Below are 13,585 nucleotides of genomic sequence, written 5' to 3'. Positions count from 1 at the left end.
ATTTTTGATGAAAATAATGCCTCAAAGTGCATGCAAAGGTCGTACAGCCCTAGTGTGAAAATACATTTTTCCTCTTGGATCAAGGTTGTCCAAAATTGACAAACTTTAGATGAAAATGGGGGTTTTGACACCTTCTAAATCCATCTGTGAGGTCTATTTGGACTTAAAGTGGTCCAAAAATCAGAGACCCCCCCTATTTTCACAAAAAATATTCAAAAAACTCCATATATGTTCTATCAAACCCTGTTCTCCTTTTTCTCCAAATATTGAACAAGCTATAACAAACTTGGCTTTCATACCATGAAGGGTTTGAGCAATACAAATCCACAAAGCTAGAAGAATACATGCATGTAAAAACCTATCACAAAGAAGAAAAAGACAAGAGGAGGCAAGGATTTTTCTCTAAAAATATGAAAATTGCATTCTCAGAAATGAAAAAGAGTGAAGATAATTTAAAATGATCTATCCTTATAGAAAGAGATCAAAACCTAAAAATGGTAACCTAAAAGGTAAAAGGGTAAACTAAAAGATAAATTCTATTTAATAATTACTAATTAATTTTTAAATGAGAATGCAAAAGGTGCATAAAGAGAAATCTTAAGAAGAGAGTAAACTACATTTAATAAGTGAAATTAAATCAACGCTTTACTCTAACATAATATCCTCAAAAAATTTATAAAACACCAATTCATCTTTAAGTAATGGTTAATAAGAAATCCCAATATAAGGTTTTCTAGATTATAGACCTTTCCCTCCTATAGGACATGTCTTGCAAAAATGAAGGAAAATATTACAAGTTCCAAAGGCTTTGGCTTGGCACCTACTAGATTGCAATTCATGCAAGAATTTGAAAACCATGATAATGTTGTGGAGGTTTATCCCCTAAATCTTGTTTGGCTCAAGGAATTTAGGGATAATTCCCTCGAACATTTTGTAAAAAACTAAGTTATTGTCAAGCATTGCTTTGATAAAAGAGCTTACTACAAGAATTTTTGGATTTCAAACCTTGTCCTCCTATGGGATAAGACATGAGAAAAGGAAGGAAAATTTTTCAAGTTCCAAAGGCTCTGATTTGGCCCCTAAAAGATGCATAAATTTGTGGATATAAAACATATAGCCTCAATTCCTTAACTAGAGAACCTATTACCTCGCATATCAATGAGCAACTTCTCAATCATTAGATTGACTAAAAAGGTGATCAAATGGTTGCCCACTTTTTGTATCTTTATGTGTGTTACATTATAAATGTGTCAATGCACCTAGTTGGTGCACACTTATGTGCAAATACCTTGTTGTAAATATTTTCCTTTTTTTTTTGTTGTATTCTTTAGGCCCTAGTTTTTGTCCTAGGTAGGATAAGTTTTCTCTGCATGATAGATTATAACTCACATGGAGACTTTCCCTATATGTTTTGTAAGTCCAAAATATTTCATATTTGTGATGTTTAGTTCTACATTCATCTAGGGTATTTCTCATAGAGTAGTGAATAGTTATGATGAATACTTATCATTCCTAAAAAAATTGAAATTCATCAAAGAAAGAAATATTGGCTAACCATGTTAGCAAAACAAAATGGAGAATGTCAAACAAAAAGAGGAATTATTGATCACACTCCAATTGGGTACCAGTGTTAAAATTTGTGCATTATCTTGACCCTAAGAATTCCTTTCACCATAAAGCTTATAAAATAGATAGATAGGTAAAAGACATAAAACTAATACAAGAAAAACTCCTACATTTTGGTGAAAGAAGTATCACCTACTCCCATCTCAAGAAAATAAGACAACATGAGGGAAGAAGGTCTTGTAACCTAGATTGCATGACAACTATGTTGATCTCATTATGGTTTTGTCATATGAGTGACAATACACTTAAGTCATTACTTAATAGTACTTAGTGCATGTTGAGAAAGTAGTGTATGTCAAGCATAAGATGTCAGATAATGTGTACAAAGCAAAATATACAATATGTGTCAAGTAGACAATTAGTGCTGAGTCACTCTAGTGATTAGAAATTTAATACATGACTGAGTGATTCATATGCTAAGCGAATAGTAGATGTCAACTCTTGAGTCATTCAAAGGATGAGTTATAGCATTGAAGATGTAATGGATGTTGAGAATCAAAGGCTTTAAGTGTCAAGTAAACAGGTCTTGACATAGTTGTCTATAAAGGCACAAACTCCTATGTAAACCATTTTTTGGCCAACTTGAGGATTGTTTTATAATTATAGAAAATATATACAAAGGTATATTATGAATCCCTATGTAGTAAATGTAACCATTTAGATTAAAGAATGTTTTAAGAGAAAAAAATGGGTGAATCATAGTGGTTGATTCCTACCTAACCTTAGCTCACCTAAGTCTTCTTAAGGAGGGAAAACCCTAAAGAATTTATAGTATGCAGATGAGAAGAAAAGGGTGAATGCTAAGTTTAGAGAGAGAATTCATGGTGGCTAAGGAGTTTGTGATCATGTTATGAATTGAAAAAATAGTTAAAGAGAATAGAATAAAGCAGAGAGAGGATAGAAGTGATACATCTGATCAAGAGGATCAAGTATATGTCAGGAAAGAGAAGATTTGATATCTAGCAGACTAGTGATAACCAAAGAATCAAGGCTAAGACATTCTAACAGGTGAATCAATAAAAATATCTTAACTGAGTAGTCCTAGCAAGCTTTTGTAAATCCTTTAATAGGGTGCTTACTTTATTGTAAGTTGAAATCCTTTAACTAGGCACACTTTAAGCAGGGTGTTGAAATCCTTTAACAGGGTAAGATTTGACAATCTTTATAAGCCTTTAACAATGAAGTGTTAGTCTCAAAATGGTTTTCAAATTTGAGTGCCAACACACTTGACCATTTTCTACATTGGAGCCGAGCATACTAAGTATGTCGAGCGACAACATAAGCCGAGTCAAGAAATCCAACAAGTGCCGAGTGATCTTCAGGTGCTGAGCAGCCTTCAAGTGTCGAGTGAAGATCAGGTTCCGAGTGAAGATCAAGTGTCGAATGACTTTAGGTGCCAAGCATGATACAAGTGCTAAGTGATATTTGATTGTTGAGTCACAAATAATGTCGAGTCATAGATAATGCCAAGTCACATACAATGCAGAGCAATACATAAATGCAATAGAAGCCGAGTAAGCCAGTTTGTTATAAGTGTTGAGCATCTAGAATCAGTAAGTGTTGACTAATATAAGATACACATATGAGTTTGTAACTTCACTAATTTAGATGCAAACCATTTTCATGGCTGACATATGATGAATCTCGAAGGATTAAAATGATAAGATCAAATCTTTTGTATTTCCTATGCAATCTATGTGCAGCCAATAAGAAAAATGGAGAAGGCATGCAACCAATAAGAAAAGTGCAAGGAATGAGCAAGAAACAAAGATTCAATATGGATCATAGATCCACATCTAACCCTAAGTCTTCGAATGTCTTTTAAGGAAGACTAAATCTCATTGTATATGTGAATGGACGAGGGTGTATAAGGGAAACTATTTCAGAGTGAAGAGTATCAGATCTTAGAGGATCAAGATCAAAGAAAGTAGATCAAGTGCCTATATTTAGCAATCAAAGGATTGTAAGCTATCACGTTTATTATACCTAATACTCTCTAGCAATTGTATTAGAAAGGAAACCCTATGGTGATAGGTTAGCTTAACATTTATTTTGTAGATCTTTTAAATAGGTGATTAAATCCTTTAACAGGGTAACACTTCATGTAAAGTGTTTGTAAATCCTTTAACCAGGTCACTATTGATACAGTGTAAAGCCTTTAACAGGGTAGACCATCAGAAGTGGTTAAACATTATTGCTGTAGTAATTTTGTGGGTATCATCCCCACCCCAGTTTTACCTTCTTATTCTGGAGGGTTTCTGGGTTACCAAAATTTCAAGTGTTATGTGGTGATGCACATGTGTTTTTCATAATTGCTTAATGTTGATATTCATGCATGTTCATTTCAATATTATATTATTAAGGGTTTTTGAAAAATACATTAAAAGCTAGTACTTCTGATTCACCCCCCCCCCCCCCCTTTCTCAGAAGCATTTTTTCCATTAAGATATTCTAACAATTGGTATCAAAGCATCAAGTTTCTCACAAGGAGAAGTCTAACAGCTTGGAGAAAAAGGTCTAAATATGGAAGTCTTCAAACTTGGGAAGATTATTGACAATCAAGTGATTGATGTGCAACTAGCTCTACACAAAGTAGAGGAAGCCAAGGGGGAACTAAGAAAATCCTTGAAAAGAAGGAAGGATATAGCCATAGGTGAAAATGACATAAACTACAAGGAGATAGATACCACAAAACTATTTGTCAATGAAGACACTAAAGAGTTTGATGTAGCAATAGTAGAATTGATGGAGAAAAACAAAGTTCAAGCAGAAGAGATAAGATCTCTCAAGATGGAACATGAATCACAGGCCATAATGTTATGTGAAATCACTGAACAAAAGAAAAGAGCAGTTGAGGATAGAGTCATGATGGAAGATGACAAAAGAAGTCTTGCAAATAGACTTGAAGAAAAATGTACTGAATTAACAAGGATCTCAAACATGCAGATGGATACACTTGCCCAAATGATGAACCTTCATCATGAACTCAATATGAAAGATATTGAGATCTCTAACTTAAGGATGCAGAATGAACAACTATAGAATGAATTAAATAGAGAAAAAGAAATAGTAGAGAATCTCAACAAGTCAAGTGAAGCCATCAAGTACTTTGAACAGTTGATGAAATTCCCAAGATCAGCCCATGATACATCAGGACTTGGATACAACAGCACTGAAGTAGGGGAATCATCAAAGAATGTTGAGAAAAAAGGTGACAAAGGTAAGGATTATAAACCCACTTTTCATTACTATAATAAAAAAGGGGCATACTACTAATGTTTGCAGGAGTAGAAGAATCAATCAGACAAACACACCCAAAAGCAAGAGTTACTATCACAAGTGCAACATGCAAGGACATATGACACAAGATTGCAGATCCAAAGTCACAAGGACACAAAGATTTGATGGACATTTTCATAATTGTAAGAAGTACGGACATAGATCATTTGAATGTAGATCAAAGCCTATGTGGACATCAAATCAACCAGCAAAAACAAAAGGGAATGGAAGTCACTACCAATTGGACTACAACACTAAGTATAGCTATCATTATTGCCAAGAATATGGACATATCCCTAAAAATTGTATAAGAACACACTTCAGAGGAAATTATAGTAGGTGACTAAGTCAAACCACTTGTTTCAGTTGCTTAAAAACTGGTCATATCAGTAGAAACTGTCCTACAAGGTCCAAAGCACCAAAAACTAAATCCAACAAAGGAAAAGAAAAGATTGATGTCGAAAAAATTAGAAGACAAATGAATAAGAATTGGAAGAAGAAAGATGAGTGTGGCATATCAAGTGGAGGGATCACTTCATCCAATGGGTCAAGTGATCACACTTTATCAAACTAAGCATAAGAGAAGTGTATGGAACTGATATACAAAGTTACATCAATCCTAAGACAAAGAAGTACTGAAAAGTAGAAATAAGCATGAGACAAGATGCCAAGACAAAAAAAAAAAAAAATTATAAATGATGATGTCGAGCTGTCTTTGGATACCGAGTAAAACTCCAATACATGTTGAGTTCCTAACAGCGACCGAGTTGATGACTGATGTCGATTTGAGTAACTCCTATGGAAGCTGAGTAAAGTGGAAATGTAGTGCAAGCCAAGTAATGTTAAAATCCTTCAGAAGCCAAGTTGGCAGTTGAACATTTAATGCAATGGAAATAGGGTAAATTATCGTGATTCCAATCATTTTTCCTCATCGCGATCAAGAAGCAAAGAAGATAAAGAGAGCAGAGTGACTTCATAGTAGAGAATCTAGTATTCCAAGTAGTTTACAACCTCTTACAACACATTTTCATCGATCTTGAGGTATTTTCATTTGTGTCGAGCTACACAGTTTCATATTTTTGTGTAAAGGAAACCCTAGTTTGCATAAATGGCTTCGAGTTCTAAGAAAACCCAAGACAAAGAATCGTTTGAAGTCCAACTAGTATCTAATTAGGTTAGGCAGCTTGATTTTCATCCCATTCCTAAAGTTGCATACAAGAATGATTTCGCCAGAGCCCTTTCTTGCATACCCCCAAACGTTGTTATGGTTCAAGATGTAAGAAGATGTTATAATTGCAAGATAGGAGCCATATGAGACATGGAAATAAGAGAAGCCTTTTGCGAAGCTATGTGTTGATGGAGTCTTGAGAGATGAATACAAAATTGGTGAAAGGAAGGGTTTAACATGAGTTTTTAGTTTTCCCACCATATTTAAGATAGAATGGATCAGACTTGTGTTGAGTAGAATTCATGATGGTAGTCTATGGTTAGAAGATGTCCCTGTCAAGATCATAAAAAGAATCATTCATAGGGTAACTCAATATCCTACCCTAGATTAGTTCAAGACCTTGAGAAGTGAATCCAAGGAGGTTATTGAAAAGAACACAGGTTCTCAGTGGAACAAAAGAGGAATGAAAATTCACACCATTCAGGATCCTCTAGTTGAGTTTGATCTTAGAGTTATTGCCCACAAATTCTATCAATCCAGTAGAATCAACAATGTTCCATGTATTGCAGTAGATGTACGTTACAAATTGGTGAAAAAGGATCATACTTATGATCTTGTAGAATTGCAATTACAACATATTAATGAAAGCCTAGCTACCATAAGAAGGACAAAGGGTGCTCAATGCAAATTTGGAGCAATTCTGGTTTGTGTATTCTTTTATGTTCAAAATGAATTCCCCTCTTTTGGAAAAGTTACATCGAGAAATGATAGAACTATCATATCCCAAATTAATGAATATATAGAACTAATGGGAGACAATTTTGATACCCTAATAACAAGCTATTTTGAGGATTTTAAGAAATCCATTAAGCAAAGGGTAAGAATACCAGTTTCTTTACTGGAAAAACATATTAATGATATATGCTTCTTAGTTGATATTGACTTCACCTATATCCAAGTAGCAGTTCCAAGGGTGAGATGGCTAAGGCCATTTGGTTATGAGATCAACATAGATGAAGCATCTGCAGCAATAACTACATTATTGGCAGAAGAGACAGATAAGAGTGCCCCACACTTTGGCACTTATGATGTGGTAAGGTCAAAGATAAATATGGAGTTAAAGACTACCTCCACATTGAAGAAGAAAGATAAATTGATGAAGAAAATTAAGAAGAAATTTGGTGAAGGAATAGAGGCTGAAGTAGAAGAAGATGATGATGATGACGATGATGATGAAGAGGATGAACAAGAGCAAGGCCAAATGGAATTAACTCAAGTCCTAGGTGAAGACAAGGAGGAAGGTGTTGAGGAAGAAGAAGCCAAGGAAGCACCAACTAAAGCTAAGCCAAAGAAAAGAAAGGCAACAGAATAGCCTCCAGCTCAGCCCAAACCAAAGAAAACTATCATGCCATCACCACAAAAGCCAACAAGGGCCTCCACACAAAAAGCTAAAGAGGAAGCTACAAAGAAGAAAAAAATCAAGAAGACACAGGAAGACCCAAGGAAAAGAAGAAAATATGTGGCTCAACCTCGTACTGATGAAGAAGATCAATCTAAAAAGGTAAGCCATTTTTTAGTTGATACATTATGTAAAAATATTGGAAATGGAGACTTAAGCAACATAAATAAAGTTGATTTCAATTAGTTTACTAAAGAGGAACAAAATAGAATAGAAGAATTAGTTTATGGAATGATGGCACAATTCAAGTATACTCCTCTTGAACTAGATGGACAATTTCCAAATGAACTATCTAAAATTGTAGAAGACAGACATCATTTTTGTTTGAAAATGGAGAAGGAGATGAGAGAATCAACCCTAGCAAGCATACTGCCTGATTTGACTAAGGAGCAAATAGAGAAAGTAGTCAAAAGGCATAATACTAGGTTTACACCTAAGTATAGGGCATTCTTCATTCTACAAAACAAAATGGAAGAAATTGTACAAAAAACAACAAAATCATGGAAGAATTTGTACAAAAAGATTGAAGATTTTCTTGAAGAAGAATACAAGGAAGAAGCTATAGGTCAGCCAGAAAAGAGAAGAAAAAAGAGAGAGAAGAGAAGATAGAAGTAAAGAAATGAGAAGAAGAAAAGAAGGAAGAAGAAAAGAAAGAAGAAGAAGAGAAGAAGGGAGAAGAAAAGAAATATGGAGAGGAGAAAGAAACAGAGGAGGAGGAGACACAAAAGCAAGATGAAATGGAAACAGCTGAGCAAGAGTAGCAACAAGACTAGAGTGTGCAAGACACACAATTTCCACCCTCTAGCCCTCCTCATGTACCCATCACACCTGTAGCAACTATAACTATACAGGATGTTCCTGACACTTCTGCTCAGAACATCAATCCATTAACTGCAGAGGAAATCAAAAGAATCCTTGAACAATTCATGCAACAAGCAAGATTATGTATAGATCCAGTATTGGTCAGTGTGGATGAATTACAAAAATTAGTAGAAAACACAATTAGAGATAAGGTGAATCCACAAGAACCACCTTCCTTCATCTCTACAGCTACTAGTGGTCAACTTCAAATGCCAACAGTTGTTTCATCAGGCATAGTTGACACCACAATACAAAAGCTGAGTGAAGTAGGAGACAAAGAAGTAAAACAAACAAGACAGACTATTACATCTGATCCTATAGCACAAACACAAGGTGCACTTCCTAAAATTACTATAATTGATCAAGGTAGACAGCAGGAGGAGGAAACAAAGGAAACCCCTAAAGAGCAGGAGGTTAAACAAACATTGATAAAGTTGCCTACCTCGAGGACTCCTTCACAATAGCCACTACAAATATCAGCACCGAGATCAAGTTCTACAAAATTTGCAAGGGTACTTCACTATGGAGACCTTGAATTAGATGAGGAAATAGTCATACCAAGTTATGACTCAAAAACAATAAGCATTGATCAAATCAATGAGGTGCAGGAAGCATTAAATAGAAGAAAGAGGCAAGAGATACTCAGGAAGGAGTATAAACAAAAGCAAACACTGCATGAGATTAAAGATATCTTTATGGATGCCTTCAGTTTGCAGTCACCAGATGAGTCAAAGCATATCATGGAACAATTATCAGATATTGTTGAGTAGGTGACCAATGCAGACCAAGAGACAAATGCAAAACTTATGGAATAGTCTGAAAGAAAATTCCAAGGGAAAGTAAATGAGAAAATATCTAGTCAAATTGCATTTTCCCATATTGAATTGGAAAAGGTAATAGACAAAGTGAAAAAGGTACTTGAGAATATATTCTCATTATACAAAAAGTTGTGTGACTTTTCATACTTCATACAGGAGACAAGCCAAAAGATAATGAGCATGGAGAGGAATTTGAATAATTCAAGCATGCAGCTACCAAATGATCCAACTCAAAGTGAGAAGCATTTTTCTCAAATGCTTCACACTCAGAAAGAAATAGTTGTATTAATAGCAGAAGAGGCCACCATCAAGGCAAAATTGATATAGCTCCAATCCTCCATTACCCCATATTTGGAAGTACTCCATAAAGAACATGTCTATGTTGAAACTATTCTCAAGTAAGATCTTAATCTTTCTACTTTAGATGGTCTTGTTCACCTTACTACAGAGACTATCATCCAGCACAAGTCATTGGAAATTGCTTTGCATAATTGGGATACAGCTCTCAAGATGATTATGAAGGTAAATAGCACATTTTTTGTGAAATATGGTCTTAACCCTTAAAACCCTTTGACATAAGTGTCGAAAAGGTGGAGACAAGATGAAAGGGGGAGACAAGATGAATGAGGGAGACAAAGAGATAGGTTAACAGGGGAAGAAAAGATAAAAGGGGAGCATGATATACAACATATGAGGGGGAGACAAGATGAATGAGGGAGACAAATAGATAGGTTAACAGGGGGAGACAAGATAAAAGGGGAGCATGATATACAACATAAAATTTTGATTACCAAGATAGCACAGATAATGGCACAATCAACTCAGGGGGAGTTACAATAATTTTGAGGTATATATTGTAAGTTACAAAATTTTGATCAAGGTTTTAAAACCTCTGTATGTATACCAAGCTATATTAGTGAATGTACTCTTAAGGTCAGTTAAGTGTTTTTGTCACTCATGTCAAAGGGGGAGATTGTTAGTCTCAAAATGGTTTTGACATTTGAGTGCCAACACACTTAACCATTTTCTACATTGGATTTGATCACACTAAGTATGTCGAGCCACAACATGAGTTGAGTTAGGAAATTCAACAGGTGTCGAGTGATCTTCAGGTGTCGAGCAGCCTTCAAGTGTCGAGTGATCTTCAGGTGTCGAGCAGCCTTCAAGTGTCAAGTGAAGATTAGGTTCCAAGTGAAGATCAAGTACCGAATGACTTTAGGTGCCGAGCATGATACAAGTGTCGAGTGATATTTGAGTGTTGAGTCACAGATGATGTCGAGTCATAGACTATGCCAAGCAATACAAAAATGCAATAGGAGCCGAGTAAGCCAGTTTGTTATAAGTGCTGAGCATCTGGAATGAGTAAGTGCCAAGTAACATAAGATACACATATCATTTTGTAACTTCATTAATTTAGATGCAAACCATTTTCATGGCCGACATATGATGAATTTTGAAGGATTAAAATGATAAGATTGAATCTTTTGTATTTTCTATGCAATCTACGTGCAACCAATAAGAAAAATGGAGAAGGCATGCAACCAATAAGAAAAATGCAAGGAATGAGCAGGAAATAGAGATCCAATATGGACTGTAGATCCACATCTAACCCTAAGTCTTTGAATGTCTTTATAAGGAAGACTAAATCTCATTGTATATGTGAATGGATGAGGGTGTGTAAGGGAAACTATTTCAGAGTGAAGAGTATCAGATCTCAGAGGATCAAGATCAGAGAAAGCAGATCAAGTGCCTACAATCAGCAATCAAAGGATTGTAAGCTATCAGGTTTATTATACCTAATACTCTCTAGCAATCGTATTAGAAAAGAAATGCTATGGTGATAGGTTAGCTTAACAACTATTTTGTAGATCCTTTAAATAGGTGATTAAATCCTTTAATAGGGTAACACTTCATGTAAAGTGTTTTTAAATCCTTTAACCAAGTCACTATTGATACAGTGTAAAGCCTTTAATAGGGCAGACCATCAGAAGTGGTTAAACATTATTGCTGTAGTAATTTTGTGGGTACCATCCCCACCCTAGTTTTACCTTCTTATTCTGGAGGGTTTCTGGGTTACCAAAATTTCAAGTGTTATGTGGTGATGCACATGTGCTTTTCATAATTGTTTAATGTTGATATGCATGCATGTTCATTTAAATATTATGTTATTAAGGGTTTGTGAAAAATAGGTTAAAAGCTAGTACTTCTAATTCACCCCCCCCCCCCCCCCCCCCCCAACCTCTCAGAAGCATTCTTTCTTTCCATTAAGATATTCCAACATGAAGTTCTTTCATAGGGTAGATCATAGTTTATGATCAAACAATTGTAACCTTAATTTGCTACACTTTACAACTACAGTAGTGAAGATTTTTAGGTGTCATCTCCACCCCAATTTTACTTTCTCATTGGAGGGTTTCTGGGTAACCAAATATCTTGTTTCATATGAGTTATTTGTTTTTATGCTATGGATGAATATGTTTAGTTTTGTAGTTTAATTACATACAAATTGTGAGATGGATATATGGTTAATGTTTAATGGTTAAAGTTTAGAATGAATGATTCAACCCTCCCCCCCCCCCCACTCTCAAAGTTTACTTTCCCTATTGTTAATACAAACAATTGGTATTAGAGTATTGGTTATCTAGAAAGCAAAGCTTTACAACTTTGAGGAAAGATCTTGAAGATGGGAGTCTAAAAGTTGGGAAAGACTATTGAGAATTAGAATATCGAAATTCTTCTTGCTCTACATCAATTTAATGAAGCAAGAGATGAGTTGAAGCACTCATTAAAGAGAAGGAAAGAGATAGCTATTAAGGAAAATGACACATATTACCAAGAGGGAGACACTATTGAATTTTTTGTAGATGGAAAGTCAAATTAACTTGATGCAGCAGTTGTAGATTTAATGGAAAAGAATGGTGCCCTAACTCAAGAGCTTAGAAATCTTAAGATAGAATAAGAATTCCAATGAGTATTTCTATGTGAGGTAACTAAGTAGAAAAATAAAGTTGAGGAAGACAAAGTCATGATTGAAGTTAAAAAAAGGACACTAACCAATAGACTAGATGAGAAGATATCATATGTACACAGGGTTGCTAGCATGCAACTAGATACAATGAATCAATTAATGATTGGAAATCATGAATTGAATGGAAAGGACATTGAGATCACAACCTTGAAGTTACATAATGAACAACTAAGGAATAAACTAAGAAGAGAAAAATAATTTTTTGAAAGTTTCAACAAACCCAGTGAAGCTATCAAATACTTTGAGAAACTGATGAGATCTCCTAGATCTAACAATGATACTATTATGGTGGGGTCCTGGAAGGATGGCAAGGTGAAGGTGAATGGTGTCTACTTCCAGATAACGGAGGAGGTGATTGCGACTATCGTCGAAATCCCTATCGAGAGTTTTATATTCTTTAGGGATAAGAAGCTCTTGGCCAATGCAGTTAGGGACTTTGTCAAGAGTGAGAAGGAATTGAAGGTGCTGAAAAAAAATTGACACCTACTATGTCCCTAACTCCATGAAAAAGTGGTGGAGATATGTTCTGAAAGCTGTTATTGAGTACATTACTTTGGATCCTAGGTTTGATAGAGCTTGTACCCACCACTTTGTTATATTGCATCATTTCTAGAATAATGCCAAAGTTTCATTTCCTTATTATCTGTTAACCTCTATGAGCAAGGTGGTGGATAGCTTCAAAAAGAAGCGCACCACAAACCCATCTCTGCACGAGGGGCTACTAGTGCTTATCCATGAGCACTTCAAGGCTCGGACTATAAGCATCACTCTTCCTTAGGCAGAGAATGTGGAGTCTGGTAGCTCTAGTTACTCCTCTTATTTGGATAAAATACAAAGCCTCAACTCTGAGAAAGGAGGGATCTCTTCTTCGGGGAAAGTAGTGACTTACCAAGAAAAATGCCCTCCCCCATAACCCCTAGCAGAAAAAGCCCTAGGGATCTCGGGAAGAAGCCTCCTGAGAAGGTTGAGGAGGGAGATAGTGATGATGAGGAGGAGCCAAAGTCTGAGGAGGTGGTTAAGGAGATATAGGAGGAAATTAAGGAAGAAACACAAGAGGGAGAGTTTAGAGGATGTGTGCTCTTAGTTTGATGAAGCGTCTATGCTGCCCCTTTCTCCTGTCCATCTCCAACTTGAGGAACAAAAAGAGGAGAAAGTTGGGTATGCAAAAGGGGAAGTACAAACCAATGATAGGAGGAAAGCTTGGATAAACTTCAATTTCAAGACTTCAAAGATGGGTATCTTCAGGGAGGCCATGAATCCCCAAATCCTTGTAGAAAATCAAGAAGAACAGCAGCTGGAAGAACTCATTGACCCAACGATTGTGGCTATTTCAGACAGAGCCAGGG

This window comes from Cupressus sempervirens, chromosome 1 (genome assembly GCF_028749045.1).
Source record: "Cupressus sempervirens isolate cs-2001-9-10 chromosome 1, ASM2874904v1, whole genome shotgun sequence".
NCBI classification, from domain to species: Eukaryota; Viridiplantae; Streptophyta; class Pinopsida; order Cupressales; family Cupressaceae; genus Cupressus; species Cupressus sempervirens.
This window is presented reverse-complemented; position numbering follows the sequence as displayed.